At 40.1% G+C, this 24,463-nt stretch overlaps 2 protein-coding genes across 25 annotated transcripts in view; both read right to left on the reverse strand.

Moving 5' to 3' along the window:
* Positions 1–24,463, reverse strand: part of LOC127689377 (uncharacterized) — a 175,510-nt gene that overhangs the window by 118,503 nt on the left and 32,544 nt on the right. The window lies entirely within an intron of this gene.
* LOC127689375 (nucleolar and coiled-body phosphoprotein 1-like) overlaps positions 1–24,463 on the reverse strand; it is a 568,994-nt gene that overhangs the window by 88,213 nt on the left and 456,318 nt on the right. For 7 of the 24 annotated variants that reach the window (XM_052188981.1, XM_052188979.1, XM_052188986.1 and 4 more), the window contains exons 2-3: positions 16,727–16,853; positions 16,415–16,507 (exon numbers count right to left, since the gene is read on the reverse strand). The exons of 11 other annotated variants lie outside the window; for them this stretch is intronic. The gene's annotated coding sequence lies outside the window, so the exon portion shown is untranslated. The remainder of the gene's footprint in view (positions 1–16,414; positions 16,508–16,726; positions 16,854–24,463) is intronic. 6 more of the 24 variants (XM_052188987.1, XM_052188989.1, XM_052188990.1 and 3 more) reach the window with 2 other exon arrangements.

A 24,463-nucleotide genomic window follows, 5' to 3' on the forward strand; every position in this document is an offset into this window, starting at 1 on the left:
CTCAGTAGTTAAGAGCACTGACTGCTCTTCTGAAGGTCCTGAGTTCAAATCCCAGCAACCACATGATGGCTCACAACCATCTGAAATGAGAACTGGCACTCTGTATAAAGACAGCTACAGTGTACTTACATATAATAAAAAATAAATCTTAAAAAAAAAGGAAGCCAAGCACTAGGAAGGAAATCCAACTATCATGAGACAACTTTGGTAAAGCACATGGAAAAGCCCTAAGAAAGAACCCTTTTTCTTGGGCCCATGGAACCTCCTGTCACAGACCACTGCAGCAACCTTGAGCTCTTGGATATCACCCTGCTCTGCTTTCAATGACCTACTCCAACCACTAGATCACTGTAGAGAAGCCAGCCAGCAAAGAATCCCTAACACAGATCCAAAGGTCATAAACTATGTTAAGATGTCACATTTTCAGGATGGCTCTGATCCAAGGTTTGAATGTGAATGATCCTCTGCAGAGTCAAGACTGAGATGCTTGGTTCCAAGCTGGTGACACTATTTTTAGAAGTGAGGAAAACTTCAGGAATTCTCACCCAGTTAGAGGAAATAGATCACTGGACCATATCCTTGTGCATTATATTCTCTAGCCCTTTCTGAATCTTTCTCTCTGCTTGCTTTCTACAATCAGAAGTTAAAATTCAGAAAGGATGCTAAAATTTCAAGTATCAATTAGGGAAAATAAATAAATGGGTAGGATTTGCTGAGCAGGAAATATAATTGCTTCCCTGCAAGGATTCAACAGAGTGTTTAGTAAAAGGACACAAGCTACAAAAGATGTTCTCTTTACTGAGGGAAGTGGGATTGACCTAGTTAGACTCCATGAAACAAGGCAGCTGATGTGGGAGAGTGCTGGGTAATGGATTTTGGTGAACTCTAAGTATGTACTTTTTAAAGAACTTACTCCGGCACCCGTTCCTGTACTAAACACCACAATTAGAAAAAAAGAAAGATCAGGAAGGAGGAGGGGGGTAGAAATGGGACAGTTCAGGGTATAGTAGGTAATAGGGTATGCCTAATACACAGAGGACAGTGCAGGGTGTGGTTCAGTAACAGGGAAACACTTAATGCTCGTGAGACCCTTGGCTGGAGTCCCAACAAGCACAACACACAGAGGAAATGGAACGGAGGCCTCTGAGTATTAGGCTGACATAAGTGAAAGAAGATGGCCAATTGCAAACTTAGGCATTTGCTAGAGAAAGGGAATATCAACTAAGAGACTTGCAAGAGCCAGAAAGCAGAATGAAGATACATGGAGCATGGACCTGGACTAGGCTTTTATCAAAGACCTGGCACAGGTGCCTAATGGGAATAAATGCCCAAATCAGTGTGCACAGGGCACGCCCATCCCAGCACCTTGCCTTCTACAAGTGTCCACCATGTATGCCCTTGCCAGCCTCTTCACTATGCACTATGCACTGGATGTGTATGGAGGGCAGGAGTAACAGGTACTAAGAACCAACTTAATCATGATTTCATCCAGTTCCTTAAGGGGCAAAGCCCCATGGTGGAAATGATGGTTGCCAAAGAAATTTGAAATATGGGAGAAATTAATAATTTGTGGCAATAAGGAAAACTATAATTTATTAAATATTGCTATATTACTATTAACGGGAATTAAAATATACTTCTTTCTGTAAATTTAGGCATTTCTGACTGATGGTCAGACCATGAATACAAATAAAATAACAACATATCATAAAGTAGGGAATAAATAACTCATCACATAGTCATTGATGATGTTTGTAAGTTCCTGGGTTTGCTTTTACCCTTGGAAACACGAAGAGGATACTGGGATACACATGAGAGAAGAAACGGATAGAGTCCTGAGAGTGAGAGAATATTCATGGCTTGGTCCAAGATTCTCACTCAAAACACAGTCCAATTAGCTGAAAAAGAAAAGAAGAAGGAGGAGGAGGAAGAAGGAGGAGGGAGGAGGAGGAGAAGAAGAAGGAGAAGGAGGACGAGGAATAGGAGGAGGAGGAGGAGGAGGAGGAGGAGGAGGAGGAGGAGGAGAAGGAGAAGAAGAAGAAGAAGAAGAAGAAGAAGAAGAAGAAGAAGAAGAAGAAGAAGAAGAAGAAGAAGAAGAAGAAGAAGAAGAAGAAGAAGAAGAAATAAAACATAAGAAAACAGTCCCTGGGGGGCTAGAGAAATAGCTCAAAGATAAAGAGCATGGCTGCTCTTCCAAAGGACACATGTTCAATTCCCAGCACCCCTAGTTGGTCACAACTATCTGTAACTTCAGTTCCTGGGGATCTGGCACCCTCACATAGACGTACATGCAGTCAAAACAACAATTCAAGTAAAATAAATTTTTTTTTATAAAGAAACAAAAAAGACACATCTACAAAAGAGTGCAACAAAGACACACTGACAATGAACCCATAATACATTCAGTCATTACTCATGGCTCAGTTAATGAAAACATATATCTATAATTAATATGCAATTTGGTAACAATTAACATTCACTTTTAAAGATACTAATTAAACCAGAGTCATTATATTTTCTCACCATAAACACTAAAATCACCTGTTAGATGAAATATTCTATTAATGCACCCTAAGGGCTCCAAATAAATACTTCCTCTATAAAACAACTTCTAATATACAGTTTATTTTCATGGGAAATGTGCAGATTAAAAGGGTTTTTTGCGCATGCTTATACAGGAAAACAATTTAAGTAATGCACATTTGATATAGGACATCATTACAGTAATGTTTCCAAATGGGGCTTCTCCATGTATCCAAACCCTTGTTTAGTTCCCATAAATAAGATGGAGTTTGCCATTAGATTAATTTGACCAAGAGGAACTCAGCAAATATGAAGATAACCTAAACTTGAAAAGAATTTCTTGACTGGCATTTACCTACTGGACACAGCTATGTTGTGAAGAACCTTGGTACCACCTTGATGGAAATAGAGCCTTGAAAAGACTCAGGAGCAACCACTGGACGTCAGACTGAAGCCCCAGAAGTTATCAGCCTCAATGATCAGTGCAATCTGATTTCTTCATTTTACAACAGGGACAGACTCCTATTATTTTCCTTCCTACCTTATGAATTTTGGTTAAAAAAATGCTAGCATTAAGCAAAACACTTCTGTTTTATACCTTCAAGGTCACAAAATGTACAGACTATATTGATAGCAAGTGTAGGATGCTCAGGAAAAGGTGTTTGGGAAGTGTTTGAAATGTGAGCACCTTGATGCTTGGGAAAGCATTTGCAGATCACACTCGGATTCTGGGTTTCAACACAAACCGCAAAACCACACAAAGCTGAAGACATTACATGGTAACTAAAAGTCAGTATTAGAAAGTAAACAGGCTCCTTCCCTGTGGCACAGAGCTTAGGCTTCAGTCCTGAGCCCTCTGGTGGTAGCCCTCGGACCTCTACACTTCCAGATCCAGATCAGCCTGAGCAGCAACACCACATTTCCAAGTCCTGAAAGAGGCAAGTGGGACTTATAGGCGGCCAGCAGGGAGAAGTCTGTGTGCTCCAGTGAATCCTGCGGGCCCCAGCAGGAGCCTTCAGGTGTCTGCTTCGGGTCTGAACAGCCTGGACAACAACACCCTGTCTCCAGGCAGTGCAGGAGGTAAGCTGTGCACCAGAGGCCACCTGGGAAGGGGCAGCTTGCACTGGTGAGTCCAGCATTGACAACACCAACTAACACCAGTGAGAACTAGATGGCAAAAGGCAGACACAGGAACATCACTAACAGAAATCAAGGCAATATGGCAGCATCTGAACCCAATTCTCCTTTACCAGCATGTCCTGGATACCCCATCACACCAATAAAACAAGATTTGGATTTAAAATCACTGGTCATGATGCTGGTACAGGAACACATGAAGGACATATTTAAAGAAATTCAGGAGAAAATGGATCAAAAGTTAGAAGCCCTTGCAAGGGAAACACAAAAATCATTGAAAGAAATCCAGGAGAATACAAAAGCCAATACTGAGGAAACACAAAAATCACTTAAAGAAATACAGGAGAACTTTGGTCAACAGGCTGAGGTCATGAAAGAGGAAACACAAAAATCTCTTAAAGAATTACAGGAAAGCACAAACAAGCAAGTGAAGGAGCTAAGCAAAACCATCCAGGATCTAAAATCAGAAGTAGAAACAACTAAGAAAACTCAAAGGGAGACAACTTTGGAGATAGAAAGCCTTGGGAAGAAATCAGTGGACATAGATGCAAATATCAACAACAGAATACAAGAGATAGAAGAAAGAATCTCAGACGCTGAAGATACCATAGAAACCATGGACTCAACACTTAAAGAAAATGCAAAAAGCAAAAAGCTTGTAACCCAAAATATCCAGGAAATCCAGGACACAATGAGAAGACCAAACCTAAGGATTATAGGCATAGATGAGAGTGAAGATTTACAGCTTAAAGGGCCAGCAAATATCTTCAATAAAATTATGGAAGAAAACTTCCCTAACCTAAAGAGAGAGATGCCCATGAATATACAAGAAGCCTACAGAACTCCAAACAGACTGGACCAGAACAGAAATACTTCCTGTCACATAATAATCAAAACACCAAATGTACTAAACAAACAAAGAATATTAAAGGCAGTAAGAGAAAAAGGCCAAGTAACATATAAAGGAAGACCTATCAGAATCACAGCAGACTTTTCACCTGAGACTATGAAGGCTAGAAGATCCTGGGCTGATCTCATGCAGACTCTAAGAGAACACAAATGCCAGCCAAAACTAATATATCCAGCAAAACTCTCACTCACCATAGATGGAGAAACTAAGATATTCCATGACAAAACCAAGTTTACCCAATATGTATCCACAAACCCAGCCATACAAAGGATAATAGGAGGAAAACACCAATACAGGGAGGGAAACTTCACCCTGGAAAAAGCAAGATAGTACCCTTTCATCAAACCCAAAAGAAGTTAACCAATCAAATTTAAAAAATAACGTCAAAAATGACAGGAAGTAACAATCACTATTCCTTAATATCTCTTAACATCAATGGACTCAATGCCCCAATAAAAAGACATAGACTAACTGACTGGATACGTAAACAGGACCCTACATTTTGCTGCTTACAGGAAACACACCTAAGGGTCAAAGACAAACACTACCTTAGAGTAAAAGGCTGGAAGACAATTTTACAAGCAAATGGTCTCACGAAACAAGCTGGAGTAGCCATTTTAATATCAGATAAAATTGACTTTCAACCCAAAGTCATCAAAAGAGACCCTGAGGGACACTTCTTGCTGGTCAAAGGAAAAATACAACAAGAAGAACTCTCAATCCTGAACATCTATGCTCCAAATGCAAGGGCACCCTCATTCGTAAAAGAAACTTTATTAAAGCTCAAAGCACACATTGCACCTAACACAATAATTGTGGGTGACTTCAACACTGCACTTTCCTCAATGGACCGATCAGGATAACAGAAACTAAACAGGGACATAATGAAATTAACTGAAGCTTTGGACCAATTAGATTTAACAGATATATAGAGAACATTCTATCCTAAAGCAAAAGAATATACCTTTTTCTCAGCACCTCATGGTACCTTCTCCAAAATCGACCATATAATTGGTCACAAGACAGACCTCAACAAATATAAGAAGATCGAACTAATCCCATGCCTCCTATCAGATCACTATGGAGTAAAAGTGGTCTTCAATAGCAACAAAAACAACATAAAACCCACATACACATGGAAATTGAACAATATGCTACTCAATGATAACTTGGTCAAGGAAGAAATAAAGAAAGAAATTAAAGACTTTTTAGAACACAATGAAAATGAAGACACAACATACCCAAATCTATGGGACACAATGAAAGCAGTGCTAAGAGGAAAACTCATAGCCCTGAGTGCCTCCAAAAAGAAAATGGAGAGAGCATACATTACCAGCTTAATGACACACCTGAAAGCCCTGGAACAAGAAGAAGGTATTTCTCCCAGGAGGAGTAGAAGGCAGGAAATCATCAAACTCAGGGCTGAAATCAATCAAGTAGAAACAAAGAGAACCATACAAAGAATCAACAAAACCAGGAGCTAGTTCTCGAGAAAATCAACAAGATAGATAAACCCTTAGCCAGACTGACCAAAGGGCACAGAGAAAGTATCCAAATTAACAAACTTAGAAATGAAAAGGGAGATATAACAACGGAAACTGAGGAAATCCAAAAGATCATCAGATCCTACTACAAGAGCCTGTACTCAACACAACTGGAGAACCTGGAGTAAATGGACAATTTCCTTGACAGATACCAAATACCAAAATTAAATCAGGACCACATAGATCATCTAAACAGTCCCATAATGCCTAAAGAAATTGAAGGAGTCATAGAAAGTCTTCCAACCAAAAAAAGCACAGGGCCAGATGGTTTCAGTGCAGAATTCTATCAGACCTTCAAAGAAGAGTTAACACCAATACTCTTCAAATTATTCCACAAAATAGAAACAGAAGGAACACTACCCAATTCCTTCTATGAAGCCACAATTACGCTGATACCAAAACCACACAAAGATCCAACAAAGAAAGAGAACTTCAGACCAATTTCCCTTATGAACATCGATGCAAAAATACTCAATAAAATTCTTGCCAACCGAATCCAAGAACACATCAAAACGATCATCCACCATGATCAAGTAGGCTTTATCCCGGGAATGCAGGGTTGGTTCAATATTCGGAAATCCATCAATGCAATCCACTACATAAACAAACTCAAAGAAAAAAACCACATGGTCATTTCATTGGATGCTGAAAAAGCATTTGACAAAATTCAGCATCCTTTCATGCTTAAAGTCTTGGAAAGAACAGGAATTCAAGGCCCATACCTAAACATAGTAAAAGCAATATACAGCAAACCGGTAGCCAGCATCAAACTAAATGGAGAGAAACTTGAAGCAATCCCACTAAAATCAGGGACTAGACAGGGCTGCCCCCTTTCTCCTTATCTTTTCAATATTGTACTTGAGGTACTAGCTCAGGCAATTCGACAACATAAGGAGGTCAAAGGGATACAAATTGGAAAGGAAGAAGTCAAACTATCATTATTTGCAGATGACATGATAGTCTACCTAAGTGACCCAAAAAACTCCACTAGAGAACTCCTACAGCTGATAACAACTTCAGCAAAGTGGCAGGTTATAAAATCAACTCAAGCAAATCAGTAGCCTTCCTATACTCAAAGGATAAGCAGGCTGAGAAAGAAATTAGGGAAATGACCCCCTTCACAATAGCCACTAATAGTATAAAGTATCTTGGGGTGACTCTTACCAAACATGTGAAAGATCTGTATGACAAGAACTTCAAGACTCTGAAGAAGGAAATGGAAGAAGACCTCAAAAAATGGGAAAACCTCCTATGCTCATGGATCGGTAGAATCAATATAGTTAAAATGGCCATTTTGCTAAAAGCAATATACAGATTCAATGCAATACCCATCAAAATCCCAACTCAATTCTTCACAGAGTTAGAAAGAGCAATTGTCAAATTCATCTGGAATATCAAAAAACCCAGGATAGCTAAAACTATTCTCAGCAACAAAAGAAAATCTGGGGGAATCAGTATCCCTGACCTCAAGCAATACTACAGAGAAATAGTGTTAAAAACTGCATGGTATTGGTACAGTGACAGGCAGGAGGATCAATGGAACAGGATTGAAGATCCAGAAATGAACCCACACACCTATGGCCACTTGATCCTCGACAAAGAGGCTGAAAACATCCAATGGAAAAAAGATAGCCTTTTCAACAAATGGTGCTGGTTCAACTGGAGGTCAGCATGCAGAAGAATGCAAATTGATCCATCCTTGTCTCCTTGTACTAAGCTCAAATCCAAATGGATCAAGGACCTCCACATAAAGCCAGACACTCTGAAGTTAATAGAAAAGAAACTGGGGAAGACCCTTGAGGACATCGGTACAGGGAGAAAGTTTCTGAACAGAACACAAATAGCGTATGCTCTAAGAGCAAGAATTGACAAATGGGACCTCATAAAATTACAAAGTTTCTGTAAGGCAAAGGACACCATCAAGAGGACAAATCGGCAACCAACAAATTGGGAGAAGATCTTCACCAATCCTACATCAGATAGAGGGCTAATATCCAATATATATAAAGAACTCAAGAAGTTAGACTCCAGAAAACCAAACAACCCTATTAAAAAATGGGGTACAGAGTTAAACAAATAATTCTCACCTGAAGAACATCGGATGGCGGAGAAGCATCTTAAAAAATGCTCAACTTCATTGGTCATTAGGGAAATGCAAATCAAAACAACCCTGAGATTTCACCTTACACCAGTCAGAATGGCTAAGATTAAAAATTCCGGAGATAGCAGGTGTTGGACAGGGTGCGGAGAAAGAGGAACACTCCTCCACTGCTGGTGGGGTTGCAAATTGGTACAACCACTCTGGAAAGCAGTCTGGCGGTTCCTCCGAAAACTGGGCACCTCACTTCCAGAAGATCCTGCTATACCACTCCTGGGCATATACCCAGAGGATTCCCCACCATGTAATAAGGATACATGCTCTACTATGTTCATAGCAGCCCTATTTATAATTGCCAGGTGCTGGAAGGAACCCAGGTATCCCTCAACAGAAGAGTGGATGCAAAAAATATGGTATATCTACACAATGGAGTACTATTCAGCCATTAGAATCAATGAATTCATGAAATTCTTAGGCAAATGGATGGACCTAGAGAACATCATACTAAGTGAGGTAACCCAGACTCAAAAGATGAATCATGGTATGCACTCACTAATAAGTGGATATTAACCTAGAAACCTGGATTACCCAAAACATAATCTACACATCAAATGAGTTACAAGAAGAAAGGAAGAATGGCCCCTTGTTCTGGAAAGACTCAATGAAGCAGTATTCAGCAAAACCAGAACGGGGAAGTGGGAAGGGGTGGGTGGGAGGACAGAGGGAGAGAAGGGGGCTTACGGGACTTTTTGGGAGTGGGGGGCTAGGAAAGGGGAAATCATTTGAAATGTAAATAAAAAAAATACAAATTGATCATTTTCTCAGCAAAAAAAAAAAAAGTAAACAAACACTGATTTTCCTTAACTGTGCAAATAATTAAAAGTAGTATGTCCCTGGCACCCACATATCATGCTAGCCTCAGCAAGTCTCTTAATTCCGTTGGAGCAATTTTTTCATCTTTCTAATGAAGCTGAGGTACAGGTGTAAACCACCAAATCCACTGCCATGACAGAGAAGCCACCATCTGTTTCCACATGAAAATTCTGTTAATAATGTTGTTCTAAAAAAACTCACATGAGGCTACAGAGATACTCAGCAGACAGCAGCAACAGCTGTTCTTCCAGAGGACCAAGGTTCAATTGCCAGAACCGCACAGACATCTGCAGCAGACAAGTTAATCCAGTTCTGCCCTTAACTCTTGACAGACAGGCTGTCTCTACCCAGGCTACCTGGATAGCAAGGGAAGATTGTGAAGAACTGCTTTTGTGTTGCAGACCCCACCTAGGGAGTCTTTGACCAAAACAACATTTTTAGCTCATCCGTGTGTGATTCAAGAGGCAGTAGGTACTTTTTACTCAGAGAGACAATAGATACTTTTGACAAGGAGAGACACTCTGAGTAATGAGTTAGTTAGTTCATCAGGCTGGGCCTAAAGGCTGCAGCCAGTTAGTTCACCAGGCTGAGGGCTAGAGGCTGGAGCTGATCCAGCTGATCGCCCAGGGCCTAGGGTGGCCCCAGGCTGAGGCTAGGGACTACATGGAACTGATGGGGGGAATCTGGGTGGGGGGATATGGCAGCCCCAAGCTTGGCACAGAGAAGAATGCAACGGACAGACCAGGCAGAATTTTCCCAGGCTCTCTGTTTGGGATTTATGGGTCACCCTAGTGAAAATTCCCAGTTTTGTAGTCTGGTCTCAAATTGTTGGTCTTTCCCCACCCCAACTCCTCCCCCAAAACGGATGCTAAGCAGTTAACAAGATTCTTCATTACTAAGAGCTAGAATGTGAGCTCACATTGGAGGCTTCCCAGTCCTGACAATCCACAGACACAGCCCTCACCCCCCAAGTCACCATCTTGGACTCTCTCCTCCTTGGCAGAGCTTCTTTCTGTAACAGCTTTTTTGGACAGTTGGAATCACAGATCCAAACATTCCTAGCACAGTCTTCGGATAAAGGGACCTTTAAAGCCCTGTCCAGGCCAACTGTTCTCAGTGGGAACGATGAATATCATAGTCACCTTCCTTTCCCAGAGCTGCTGAGGTCTGCCTGCCTCCTCCAAGACACACTTATGTTTCTGTTTCCACTGAGGTAGAGGGCACGGGTCCAGCTTCTGAAAATTCCACAACCATTCTCCTCTTCTCATTTTTCCCACCCGCCTTCAGAATCCTTGCAGGAAACTCACAGCTCAGGTGAGGGCATCAGCACAGACAGAGGAGGCCACTTTCTAAGCAGTAGTTGCCAAGAGAGCTCAGGACAGACAAGCCCATCAGCCAAATGTCAGAGCTGTTTACCTGAACCTGTGTGGGCATGCCTTGTATGTTAAGGACTACATTAACCAGGAGCCTCTGGGAAACTACTGTAAGTAAAAAAGGACATTTTCACCAAGGTCCACTATCAGGAAATATCAGGAATAGTGGACTTCATTGTTCAGAACAGGTGCCTATCTAATAACTGCAATGTGAAATTCCTTCACCTTTCTCTCATGTGAACCCCCAAGTGTCCCAAGTAGTATTGAACCTGAGAAGGAGCTCCTGTGTGTTCATCCTATAATCAGACCAAATATCACTGTGGGCGACATGGAGCCATAGAAAATCTCTGTGATATCTGTTGTAGAGTAGTCACCAGTCTGGTTACAGCACACAGTAATTTTCAAGTTCATTTTGAAACAGAACTGAAAGGTCAATGCACCAATGAAAGGGGCTTAAAAAGAGAGAATAGGGGTTAAAGGAGTGTGGCTCTGTGGTGTAGGGGAAGGGGTACCCAGGTGGGCCCCTGTCCAAGCACCTCTTCCCCCTGAGGGACCACACGCACACAGGCATGGTATAGAATGGAGTTTATTCAGGGCAGAGGTAGGGAGTTAGAGGCCAGCCATGACCATGTGCAGAGAGGTGGGAGGGGAGGAGAGCCCAAGGGGCAGAGAGGTGAGAGTGGGATGAAAGAGAGCAAAGAGAGAGAGAGGAGGAGGGGCAAGTAGCCCCTTTTATAGTGGGCCAGGTCTATGGGGCGGGGCATACTGGTTGTTGCCAGGTAAATGTAGGGTGGAGCTTGGACAGAATACTACCAAGAACCAACCATTTTGGATCTCCATTGTAATAGGAGGAAGCCACAAGAAACTATGTGGATTGACAAAAGACAAAAGTTATGTTGCATGTTGCCAATAATGTTTAGAAATAACTGGAATTTGAAAAGAAAACAAATTACTTACTAAAATTGAAATGATTTTTTTAAATCATCAACTGAATAAAAAAATTCAAACTGAATGTGGTGGCACATGCCTTTAATCCCAGCACTCCAGATACAGAAACAGGCATTTGAAGCCAGCCTGGTCAACAGAGTTAATGCCAGGACAGCCAGAACTAAACAGAAAAACCCCTGTCTCAAAAGGGGGGGACAGTAGGGAGGAGGTGGGAGACATACTCAGGAGTCAAACAAAAACTAAATATATTTAAACAGTCCCTGCCCAGAGTTGATGATACATTACACACTATTAAGATGAAATTTTCACCATAAACTAAATATTCACTATAATCTCAATGAAAATGTTTCTGTTTATAGAGTGAAAGACCTAAGGGCCTCATACTTATAGGGGATCCACTTGTCTTCAACCTCTCAAGTGCTGATATTAAAGGTGTGCACCAACAGGCCTGGCTCTTAATAACTTACTCCTAACAAATAAAGTAATGAAGTGTCATTTTGAGGACTGTCTTATAAAGAAACTGTACCTGTAGCCTCTATTTGTGCATTCTTTCTTCCTCTTCGTTTATCATTTGGCCTGAAGGGAACCAAATGCCTTTTGCAGGTTGGGCTGTAGAAGGAGCCATGGGAATAATCTTGGAAACCAGGATACAGCTCAAGTGGAACTTGAGATGACTGCAGGCCTGAATATGATGTTAATAAAATGGTAACTAAGTTTTATTTTCATCTGTTTGCTTGAGACAGGGTCTCTCTACATAGCCCTGGCTATCCTAAAACTCACTGAATGTATCAAAATGGTTTTACCGCCACAGAGATATGCCAACCTCTGCCTCCTGAGTGTTGGATTAAAGGTGTGTACCACCATGCATGCTCTGGCAGTAACTGAACTGTAAGTTAAAGAAGCTCTTGAATAAATTGCATACAAAAATAATAATTTGCACTTTGTATAATCTTTAAAAAAATCCTTTTATTGCCAGGCACAACTAGCATACCTCTGATTTCAAGGCCAGCCTGATATACACAGTGAGTTCTAGTACTACTGAGAGCTACACAGAGAAATATTATTTCCAAAAAATTAATAAATGAATATCCACTTATGATACTAATAAATTTTCATGAAATGAACTACCCTGTTTTTGGATAATAATTATCTATTGAACTCCAAGTTCATTCTGTGGGTCCAAACTCAATTTCTATGATCATTCCTCTGGAATTAATACCCAGATTAGCATTCACTTTAGAGAATGAGGCAGGGGTGCCCTCTTGGGACAAACCTGTTGTATACATTTGTCAGTGCATAGTATTCAGTAGCATGTGAAACCATCTGATGTCAAATCACTTTACAAACATGAACTTTTTTCAGTAGTTTTCCCTCATTTGTATCGTTCCCTTCTCTGATATATTGAAAATCCTGCTGTCCAGGTTGAATCTTGGAATGCTGACCCACCTGCTAAGGACATCCAATGGATTTCCCTACTACAGAACAGCAATTGTATTGCTCTCCTGCACACAATCCATGAGGCTCCAAAGAGAGATGTGTATTCATATATCCATTCAACTCCTCATGCTTCACTCCTGAACAGTTTCTATTACTTACAACAGAACTTGAAATATTCATGGAGTATAAATAAAAAGTGTTTTCTAATCCCTCTGCTTCCTCATTTGCTTTATTGTGGCCATTGGAGGTAACTTGCCACAAATGTCTCTCTTGATTCTTCTGGTTAGTCTCAATTATGGCATCAACACCGCAGAAGACTAAAAATACAAACAAACAAACAAACAAAAGAACTTTCTATGAGTTATTTTTAAGAGTTTCTAATGGGACTCTCATGTTTATGAAAAAATTTCTAGCCTACTAACACATACTGTTATTAAAATCATAGTAAGTATTAGCTTATAAACTTTAGTTTACTCCTTTAATTTAAAATACTGAAGTACAGTGTTAAGTTTCCTAGTATTAATGTATTAGTAATGCATTGCTTCATTTTATTTTTGTGAAGAAGTATTTTGTTAAAATATCTACCAATTGCTAGTTATAGTTTTCCACTCAGAGAATGGTTACATTTTTTACAAGGTTCGAGTTACATGTATACCTTAATATATGATAGTGATGACCTTTCTTTCTATCATTCTCTTTATTCTCCTCTAAAAGGCAATACTTTCTAGGACATCCTCTTTGCAGATTATGAGCAAACTCTGATAAGCTACTTCCTAACTTGAAGCTTCCATTATGGCCACAAATTTGCATCTTGTATGCTTAGAGTTATTACAAATGACAACAGACTGTGAGTATTTCAAACCTGAAATTTCTTCCTTTCTACTTCCACCCAAAACATTCCAGTTTGAGGGCTCAATTGAACAACATATCCTGTTCTTTTTGGAACTAAAACAAATACAAGTAAACTCCTGTTTACCACTCTGGAAAAACATGTATGCTGTACATCTTTAAAATATGTGGCTACTTGTGATAATGATAAGCCCTAGCATTTGCCTCCAAAGTGGTGATGCATACACCAGCATCTAGTAATTCGTCAATTCACAAGGATGTTGGCAGAGTTCAGAGACTTGACTTCTCTTAGTTTCATAAAAAGTGGCTTCTATAATTCCTCTTTGTCTTTGTTGCTTTAGAATGAGAGAAGAAAAATTAAACAAGTGCTACATTTAAATTACAGCCGTCATCCAAAAAGAAGAAGAAGAAGAAGAAGAAGAAGAAGAAGAAGAAGAAGAAGAAGAAGAAGAAGAAGAAGCAGCTTGAGTTCTTCTACTTGAAAACCTGTCTCTTGGGGCTGGAGAGATGGCTCACTAGTTAAGAGCACTGACTGCTTTTCTGAAAGTCCTGAGTGCAAATCCCAGAAACTACATGGTGGCACATAACCACCTGTAATGAGATCTGATGCCCTCTTGTAGGTTGTCTGAAGACAGCTATAGTGTACTTACATATAATAAAAAAATTGTTGAGGCTTGTCTTGTGACCAATTTTATGATCGATTTTGGAGAAGGTCCCATGAGGTGCTGAGAAAAAGGTATATTCTTTTGTTTTAGGATGAAATGTTTTATATATATCATTGTGTCCCTGTTTAGTTTCTATTTTCCTGATCGATCCATTGAGGAGAGTGGAGTGTTGAAGTCACCCACAATTATTGTGTTACGTGCAATGTGTGCTTTGAGATTTAGTAAAGTTTCTTTTATGAAAGAGGGTGCCCTTGCATTTGGAGCATAGATGTTCAGGATTGAGAGTTCTTCTTGATCCAGAATTGTAGGGGAATACCAGGACAGAGAAAAGGAGGGAGGTGATTGGAGAATGGGTGAAGATAAGAGGGCTTATGGGACATATGGGGAGTGGGGAACCAGGAAAGGGGAAAGCATTTGGAATGTAAAAAAAGAATTTAGGGGAAAAAAAGGCCAATGGAAGTCACATATAAAAAATTAAAAGAAAAAAAAAAAAAAGCTGGGCAGTGGTGGCGCACGCCTTTAATCCCAGCACTTGGGAGGCAGAGGCAGGTGAATTTCTGAGTTGGAGGCCAGCCTTGCCTACAGAGTGAGTTCTATGACAGCCAGGGCTACACAAAGAAACCCTGCCTCGAAAAACCAAAAACCAAAAAACAAAAAGGAAAGGAAAGGAAAGGAAAGGAAAGGAAAGGAAAGGAAAGGAAAGGAAAGGAAAGGAAAGGAAAGGAAAGGAAAGGAAAGGAAAGGAAAGGAAAGGAAAGGAAAGGAAAAAGGAAAGGAAAGGAAAGGAAAAAGGAAAGGAAAGGAAAGGAAAGGAAAGGAAAGGAAAGGAAAGGAAAGGAAAGGAAAGGAAAGGAAAGGAAAGGAAAGGAAAGGAAAGGAAAGGAAAGGAAAGGAAAAACCAGTCTCATTTCTCCATGTAACAAAAAAGCTCTTGATTTCTTTCTCAAATAAAAACACCCCTTCCTATGGGTTTTCATTATGATGTCTTACACCATAGCTCATAGCCTAACTTCTAAATCTGTTTCTGTATTATCTCAACTTCGTAAGTGAAATACTCTAAACCTTTAAACACTATCTGTTACTCATTATACTCTGGTTCAACATTACATTTACTTGTTTGTGACTCCTCAGTATAAATAAACTTATTTGTCTTTGTTGAAATTAATTCCATGAAGTAAGGACATTACTTTTACATTTTTTATTTTTTTTTAATATTTTTTATTTCATTTGATATATTTTTTATTTACATTTCAAATGATTTCCCCTTTTCTGGTCCCCCACTCCACAAAAGCCACATAAGCCCCCTTCCCTCCCCCTACTCTCCCACCCACCCCTTCCCACTTCCCTGTTCTGGTTTTGCCCTATACTGCTACACTGTGACTTTCCAGAGCCAGGGGCCACTCCTCTGTTCTTCTTGTACCTCATTTGATGTGTGGATTATGTTTTGGGTATTCCAGTTTTCCAGGCTAATATCCACTTATTAGTGAGTGCATACCAAGATTGATCTTTTGAGACTGGGTTACCTCACTGAGACAAGGTTTCACTGTGTAGCCCTGGCTGTCCTGGAACTCACTCTGTAGACCAGCTGGCCTTGAACTCAGAAATCTGCCTGACTCTGCCTCCCAAGCACTGTAATTAAAGCTGTGTACCATCACCACCTGGCTACTTTTACATTTTCATTTATATTAAATATATATAAGAACCAGTACTTGCAATCTGGGTCATGAGAATGTGCTAAAACAAAAACAAGCACATGAAATCTGTCTGAAAACAAAATCCCCATGAGCCTGGAGTGCAAGAGGCAATTGAAACTGTGAAAAAGAAGAAGTACCAGAAAAAAACATCAAATTACAGAAGTCAGAGGTTAGATGGGGGGCTGGGGGAGGGTCTAAACTATTTCATCAAATTGAAATACAGGAACATATGCAAGAGAACTGTCCATGCAGACTACACAACAAACATGTTTGAGCCCTCAGATATGGAACTGGGGGATAAACTGATGATATGGCCAACTTTTGTTATACAAGGTCTCCCATCCACATGGACCAACAACCAACCTGGCAGAGTCTTGTTTGCAGGTTCTTCTGCTGTCCATGGCTCCTCTCCCTCTTCCAATTTGAAGATCAACTCAGGTTTAGGGATGTATTGCCCTGTTAATAGGAAATAATATAGGACTTGGAAACATTTTGCTAATCAGGTTCTTTGAAGAAAGACAAATCCAGGTTTTTATGATCTAGGCAACTAAAATACAAACGTGGACCTTTCACTAGAGAGCAGTGAATAATCATACAGGGGCTAGAACCTTAGCCCTCAACCTTACAAGTGCCCATATATTTACTGCAGGGAAGGTGCTTGCTCCTGAGACTTACCCAGTGACAGCAGGCTACTATATGTCTCCAGCATCACATTCCTGTATAGCATCTTCTGAGCATTGTTGAGATTTTGCCACTCCTCCCAGGTGAACTTAACAGTGACATCCTCAAGTGACTCCATCTCCTGTAACAGCACATTTTTCCTCAATCAATTTATTCTAAGCTTGTAAAAAGAAATCTGTAGACAAGCATCTCTTAAGGGGTAGAAGGCTCTCATATGTATTTTACATTATAATATACCTTTGTTTATGTAGTATAAAAAGTAAACAAAAAATCCTGATGCAATTAATTAATTAATGTGCAACCTGATAATATTAAAATTAAAACCTTCACTGTTGGTGTAAGAGAACCCAGACTACTCAGGTAACCAGGTCTTAATCAGATAGGACTTCATGTCAACATAAACATACCCTCGCCTCATTCTATGTCCTAGGAGTTTGAGGCAGCCTGACTAATGTCATGTTGTATGGGTTGTACAATAATAATTCCTATTCTCTTGTGTATATGAATTACCTTTAATACAAATAACATCTGTGAATTAATCCAGTGGCTGTATTACTTTACTTCATACTATTTCTCAATAATCACACAGAAAAATCAGTATTTCTTTAAATCTGCACCTTAATAGCTCATGTCCCACTATTCTCTATTCTGTCCAGCCATTGGGTGATCATCATTTACTGTTGGGAAGAGAATAAATGATAAGAATTGTTTACAGAAACTTGATACAGGACATTCTTAGTATAAGCATTATTGTGCTGTGTCATGATTGAAACAAGATATGAGGGCAGAGAAATCTGCATTTGAATTACACAAGGGTAAACTTTATACAGTGTACAGAAACATGTCTATATTTCCGTTTTGTCTAATAAAAGGCTCTTTTGTTATAATAAACAAAACACAGCAGGAACAATTATGAAATAATTATAAAAATATTAGATAAGAGTTACATTGAAAAAGTCTCATCTATTTGCATTTGGAAACTCATAAAGTTTGTTATTTCATACCTTACACAGTGATAAAGACTTAAATAGCCTCCAAAAAAATTATCAGCTGAGGCTGAAAAGGAGTTGGCTCTTACAGAGAAGAAACTCTAGAACACACATCTAGAACGTTACCCACGGATCACCTGCATCCTGGCTGTCTTCCCTTCTACTCATTCTCCCACAGGAATTCTTACACAGGGAGAAGATTTTAATCTTAGGATTGATATTTTTAGTATACAAACACAGCAAAAAATTAAAAAACTATACAGAAAAGGTTTCTAAATTGATTCCAAGGGAAAATTGTATCTTTGTCAACTCTCTGAAATGGATTCACCAGAATTGTGGCACCTTTACCAATGCTGAGATTGCCTCACTATGGGCAAAAGATGAACTTTGGCAAAGAGCCCGCAGTGGTTTTTAGAAGAAATTAACAAATACCCAAAAAGAACGTGGCTTCAATTAGTAAAAAGAACTAATTGGATTTTCCCTTGTATAATAACAAGAATTCTAATTTCTGGAGCACTTACATTTCACACTTATGAAAATAATTCAGGAAAGACAGTATATAAGTCAGAAGATATAAGTAAGGTGGTTAAAAATCCTTAGGAATCAGGATAAAATCAGAATCATATGAAATACTTATAAAATATTAAGATTTTCAAAAATCTCTTAATATAGTAACTAACTCTAAATATGCAGAAGGTGTTGTTTTCCATATAGAAACTGCTGAACTTATCCAGGATGATTCCAAATTGATTTCTCTGTTTATTCGACAAGTGGGCTGATTCTGCCATTATGTGTTTATTAGAAATAATATCATGTGGAGAAAGAGGAACAGTCCTCCACTGCTGGTGGGATTGCAAGCTGGTACAACCACTCTGGAAATCAGTCTGGCAGTTCCTCAGAAAACTTGGCATGACACTTCTGGAGGACCCTGTTATACCACTCCTGGCCATATACCCAGAGGATTCCCGGGCATGCAATAAGGACACATGCTCCACTATGTTCACAGCAGCCTTATTTATAATAGCAGGAAGATAGAAAGGACCCAGATGCCCCTCAATGGAGGAATGAATATAGAAAATGTGGTATATTTATACAATGGAATACTACTCAGCAATTAAAAACAATGAATTCATGAAATTCTTAGGCAAATGGTTGGAACTGGAAAATATCATCCCAAGTGAGGTAACCCATTCACAAAAGAACACACATGGAATGCAGTCACTGAGAAGTGGATATTAGCCCAAAAGCTCTGAATACCCAAGATGCAATTCACATATCAAATCATTCCCAAAAAGAAGGAAGGAGAAGGCCCCGGTCCTGGAAAGACTTGATGCAGCAATATAGAGAATTACCAGGACAGAGAACTGGGAGGGGGTTGTTTGGGAAATGGGCAGAGGGAAGAGGGCTTATCTGAATTATGGGGGGTGGGGGAACTGGGAAAGGGGAAATCATTTGAATTACAGGTAAACAAAGAATATAGAAAATAAAAAATAAAAAAATGAAGAAGTTATGGCAATTATGGGTATACCTATACAAATTAAAACTGACAATGCTCCAGAGTATGTCACTAGTAAAATTTTTAAAAATTTACATATCAATATAGAAAGGATATTACAGGTATACCAACAATCCTACAGAACAAATAGTTATTGAAAGGTCCAACTGTACTTTAAAAGAAATGCTTAGTAAACAGAAAGGACTATCAAAGAACCCAAAGATAGATTACAAAATTCTTTATTAACTTAAAATTACTTAAATGCTAATAAATAAAAACAATGGCCACTTAAGACACTGGATTATATTAAAAAACTGAATTATATCAGCCTGTTTATTTCAAAGATATATTAACCTCAAAATAGAGAGCATGAAATGTGTTACTCTGGGGAAGAAACTTTGTATATGTTCATACAGGAGAAGAAAAATTATAGATTCCATTCAAACTGATAAAAAAAATATGATTTGATAAAGGAAGACCCCATGAAGATCTTGACTACAGATAGGAAAAAGGAAATCAAAAAAACCAAAAAGAATCGGTAACATGATTTCCTCATCCCTCTACACGAATCAGCCCGGACACTGGCATGACATAAAAATGTCTTTAACAAGAACTTCAGCTAGGCATAGCCAAGGGATCTTATTGGCTACGGAGTATTCAAGATTCATCATTCCATCCTTTTATATGGCAAGAATGAAGATTTAAATTGCAGTTTGGTTATATGGTCAAACTAGCTCATAAACAAAGACAGTTGTCTGTCACCTGCTCAAACAAGAAGCAAAAAATCATCTTTAACTGGTCTTTGCGTGCTGCACATTCCATACATTATATTAATATAGAAATATATATTACCTCTAAAAGTTTTACATTCACAGAAAACAACAACAACAACAACAACAACAATAACCACGAATACAGTCCTGGCAAGATTCACCCTCAAGGATGCTGAGATCCTGAGACTTGCTATTCCATTTCCCTGCCTGATCCTACCTCAACTACATCAAAGCTGGTTTCTCTAAAGTCTTGCTTCTGGGACAACTTCAGAACAGCTATCTCACTTGGTCCAGCTTTTCAGAGGGTTCCAACTGGGACTTCATTTAAGCCTGCAATTTCTCAGCATATGAGACTGGACAACAAATGCTACAGGTAGCTTTCTTAGGACTAACCACTTTTTAAATTATCTTGGGCCCCCAAAACAAATTCTATTTGTAAAATCACCTGGAAGCAACTATAAGCGAACTTCACCTCATTCCCAAGAAGTGGGGTAAAGGAATTTTCATCATTCAGTATATGTCAGATGTTTGTTGTCTTTTAAAGGGGGATGGTTGCAGATAATTATGGTCTTGGACAGGGAGGAGACAAAATAGGAGGGTTAGATTCAGGGATTTATTTTTCCTTTCATTTTCACTTTCTTTCTTTCTCGGATAAGGGAAAGGGTGTTGAAAAAGGTGGGGGAAAGAGAAGTATTATAAGAAGTTAGATATAGCCAGGCAGTTGTGGCAAATGCCATTATTCATAGCACTTGGGATGCAGAAGCAGTCAGATTTCTGAGTTCTCAGCCAGCCTGGTCTACAGAGTGAGTTCCAGGACAGACAATTTTCCCAGGCTCTCTGTTTGGGATTTCTGGGTCACGCTAGTGAAAATTCCCAGTTTTGTAGTCCGGTCCCAAATTTATGGTCTTTCTCCACCCCAACTCCTCCCCAAAACGGATGCTAAGGAGGTAACAAGATTCTTCATTACTGAGAGCTGGAATGTGAGCTTACATTGGAGGCTTCCCAGTGCTGACAATCCACAGACCGCCCTCACCCCCAAGTCACCATCTTGGACTCTCTCCTCCTTGGCAGAGCTTCTTTCTGTAACTGCTCTTTTGGACAGTTGGAATCACAGATCCAAACATTCCTAACACACTCTTCGGATAAAGGGACCATTAAAGCCCTGTCCAGGCCAACTGTTCTCAGTGGGAACGATGAGTATCATAGTCACCTTCCTTTCCCAGAGCTGCTGAGGTCTGCCTGCCTCCTCCAAGACCCACTTATGTTTCTGTTTCCACTGAGGTAGAGGGCACAGGTCCAGCTTCTGAAGATCCCGCAACCACTCTCCTCTTCTCGTTTTTCCCACCCGCCTTCAGAAACCTTGCAGGAAACTCACAGCTCAGGTGAAGGCATCAGCACAGACCCAGGAAGCGACTTTCTAAGCAGTAGTTGCCAAGAGAGCACAGGGCAGACAAGCCCATCAGCCAAATGTCAGAGCTGTTTACCTGAACCTGTGTGGGCGGGCCTTGTATGTTAAGGACTACATTACCCAGGAGCCTCTGGGAAACTATGGTAAGGAAAAAAGGACATTTTCGCCCAGGTCCACTATCAGGAATTATCAGGAATAGTGGACTTCATGGTTCAGAAGAGGTGCCTATCTACTAACCACAATGCGAAATTCCTTCACCTTTCTCTCATGTGAACTCCCAAGTTTCCCAAAGTAGTATAGAACCTGAGAAGGAGCTCCTGTGTGTTCATCCTACAATCACACCAAATATCTGTGGGAGACATAGAGCCAGAGAAAATCTTTGAGATATCTGTTGTAGGGTAGTCACCAGAGAAGACTGCTCAGACATGGGTTTAAGCCAAGAAAAACCCTTATTTGCCAGACTGCAACTACCCTTGGTGTTCAGGATCTCAGAGAAGCCCCACAAAATCCATGTCCTGGATTGATAAACTTCAGATAAGAACAATTAGCTAGAAGGCAGAACTACAGAAGCCAAAAGTTAAGTTTACTACATTTAGATACTTTCCCATGACAGATTAGCCTTTTGTTATAGGTTTGACAGATGGTGCTGTCTACATGCTGAGTTTTACAGCCTGAATAGTATTTCTGTCCAGGACTCAGTTATGCTGAGATCTCAGAGCATACTAAGGACTGGAGCTCTCTTCTGGCTGTACAGCAGTGCAGGAAGCTGAATGCTTCATGTTTCCCAAAGCCTATGAACCATTTGCATCACCAGTGTATCATCAAATTGAGCATTCTGATTACAGCACACAGTAATTTTCAAGTTCATTTTGAAATAGAACTGAAAGGTCAATGCAACAATGAAAGGGGCTTAAAAAGAGAGAATGGGGGTTAAGGGAGTGTGGCACTGTGGTGTGGGGGAAGGGGCGCCCAGGTGGGCCCCTGTCCAAGCACCTCTTCCCCCTGAGAGACCACATGCACACAGGCATGGTATAGAATGGAGTTTATTCAGGGCAGAGGTAGGGAGTTAGAGGCCAGCCATGACCACATGGAGAGAGGGGGAGGGGAGGAGAGCCCAAGGGGCAGAGAGGTGAGAGTGGGATGAAAGAGAGCTAAGACAGAGAGAGGGGAGGAGGGGCAAGTAGCCCCTTTTATAGTGGGCCAGGTCTATGGGGCGGGGCATACTGGCTGTTGCCAGGTAAATGTAGGGTGGAGCTTAGACAGAATACTACCAAGAACCAACCATTTTGGATCTAGATTGTAATAGGAGGAAGCCACAAGAAACTATGTGGATTGACAAGAGACAAAAGTTATGTTGCATGTTGCCAATACTGTTTAGAAATAACTGGAATTTGAAATGAAAACAAATTACTTACTAAAATTGAAATAATTTTTTTAAATGGTCAATTGAATAAAAAAATTCAAACTGAATGTGGTGGCACATGCCTTTAATCCCAGCACTCCAGAGGCAGAAACAGGGGTTTGAAGCCAGCCTGGTCAACAGAGTGAATGCCAGGACAGCCAGAACTAAACAGAAAAACCCCTGTCTCAACGGGGGGGGGGGGGGGGGGGGTGGGGGGGGGAGGGGGGGGGTGGGCAGTAGCGAGGAGGTGGGAGACATACTCAGGAGTCAAACAAAACCTAAACATATTAAAACAGCCCCTGCCCTGAGTTGATGATACATTACACACTATTAAGATGAATTTTTCACTATAAACTAAATATTCACTATAATCTAAATGGAAATGTTTCCGTTTATAGAGTGAAAGACCTAAGGGCCTCACACTTACAGGGGATCCGCTTGTCTTCAACCTCTCAAGTGCTGATATTTAAGGTGTGCACCACCAGGCCTGGCTCTTAATAACTTACTCCTAACAAATAAAGTAACGAAGTGTCATTTTGAGGACTGTCTTATAAAGAAACTGTACCTTTAGCCTCTATTTGTGCATTCTTTCTTCCTCTTCGTTTATCATTTGGCCTGAAGGGAACCAAATGCCATTTGCAGGTTGGGCTGTAGAAGGAGCCATGGGAATAATCTTGGAAACCAGGATACAGCTCAAGTGGAACTTGAGATGACTGCAGGCCTGAATATGATGTTAATAAAATGGTAACTAAGTCTTATTTTAATCTGTTTGCTTGAGACAGGGTCTCTCTACATAGCCCTGGCTATCCTAAAACTCACTGAATGTATCAAACTGGATTTAGCGCCACAGAGATCTGCCAACCTCTGCCTCCTAAGTGTTGGATTAAAGGTGTGTACCACCAGGCATGCTCTGGAGGTAACTGAATTGTAAGTTAAAGAAGCTCTTGAATAAATTGCATACAAAAATAATAATTTGAATTTTGTATAATCTTTAATCATACTAAGTGAGGCAACCAAGTCTCAAAAGATCAGTCATGGTATGCACTCATTGATACGTAGATATTAGCCTAGAAACGTGGAATACCCAAGACATAATCCACATATTAAATGATGTCCAAGAGTAACGGAGGAGTGGCCCCTGGTTCTGGAAGGATTCAGTGCAGTAGTATAGGGGAATACCAGAACAGGGTAGTGGGAAGGGGTGGATGGGGGAATAGGTGGAGGGAAGAGGGCTTGTGGGACTTTCAGGGAGTGGAGAGGTAAAAAAAGGGGAAATCATTTGAAATGTAAATAAAACATAAATTGAATAAATTAAAAAAAGAAAAAAATGAAATGTCCTGCATTACTAAAGCAATTCATACCAAACTTTTAAGTAAAGGAAGGGTCAATGTCCCAGAGAACTTGCTAGCAAATTCTTGGAGCACTTGGGAGGCAGAGGCAGGTTGATTTCTGAGTTTGAGGCCAGCTGGGTCTACAGAGTGAGTTCCAGGACAACCAGGGCTATACAGAAAAACCTGTCTCAAAAACAAAACAAAACAAAAAGTTATTGGATCTTGTGACCAAATCAGAAATTCTATCCCATAAATTTGGGTATGTTGTGCCTTCATTTTCATTAAATTCTAAAAAGTCTTTTATTTTTTCCTTATTTCTTCCTTGACCAAGCT

This window comes from Apodemus sylvaticus, chromosome 7 (assembly GCF_947179515.1).
Source record: "Apodemus sylvaticus chromosome 7, mApoSyl1.1, whole genome shotgun sequence".
Classification (NCBI taxonomy): Eukaryota; Metazoa; Chordata; class Mammalia; order Rodentia; family Muridae; genus Apodemus; species Apodemus sylvaticus.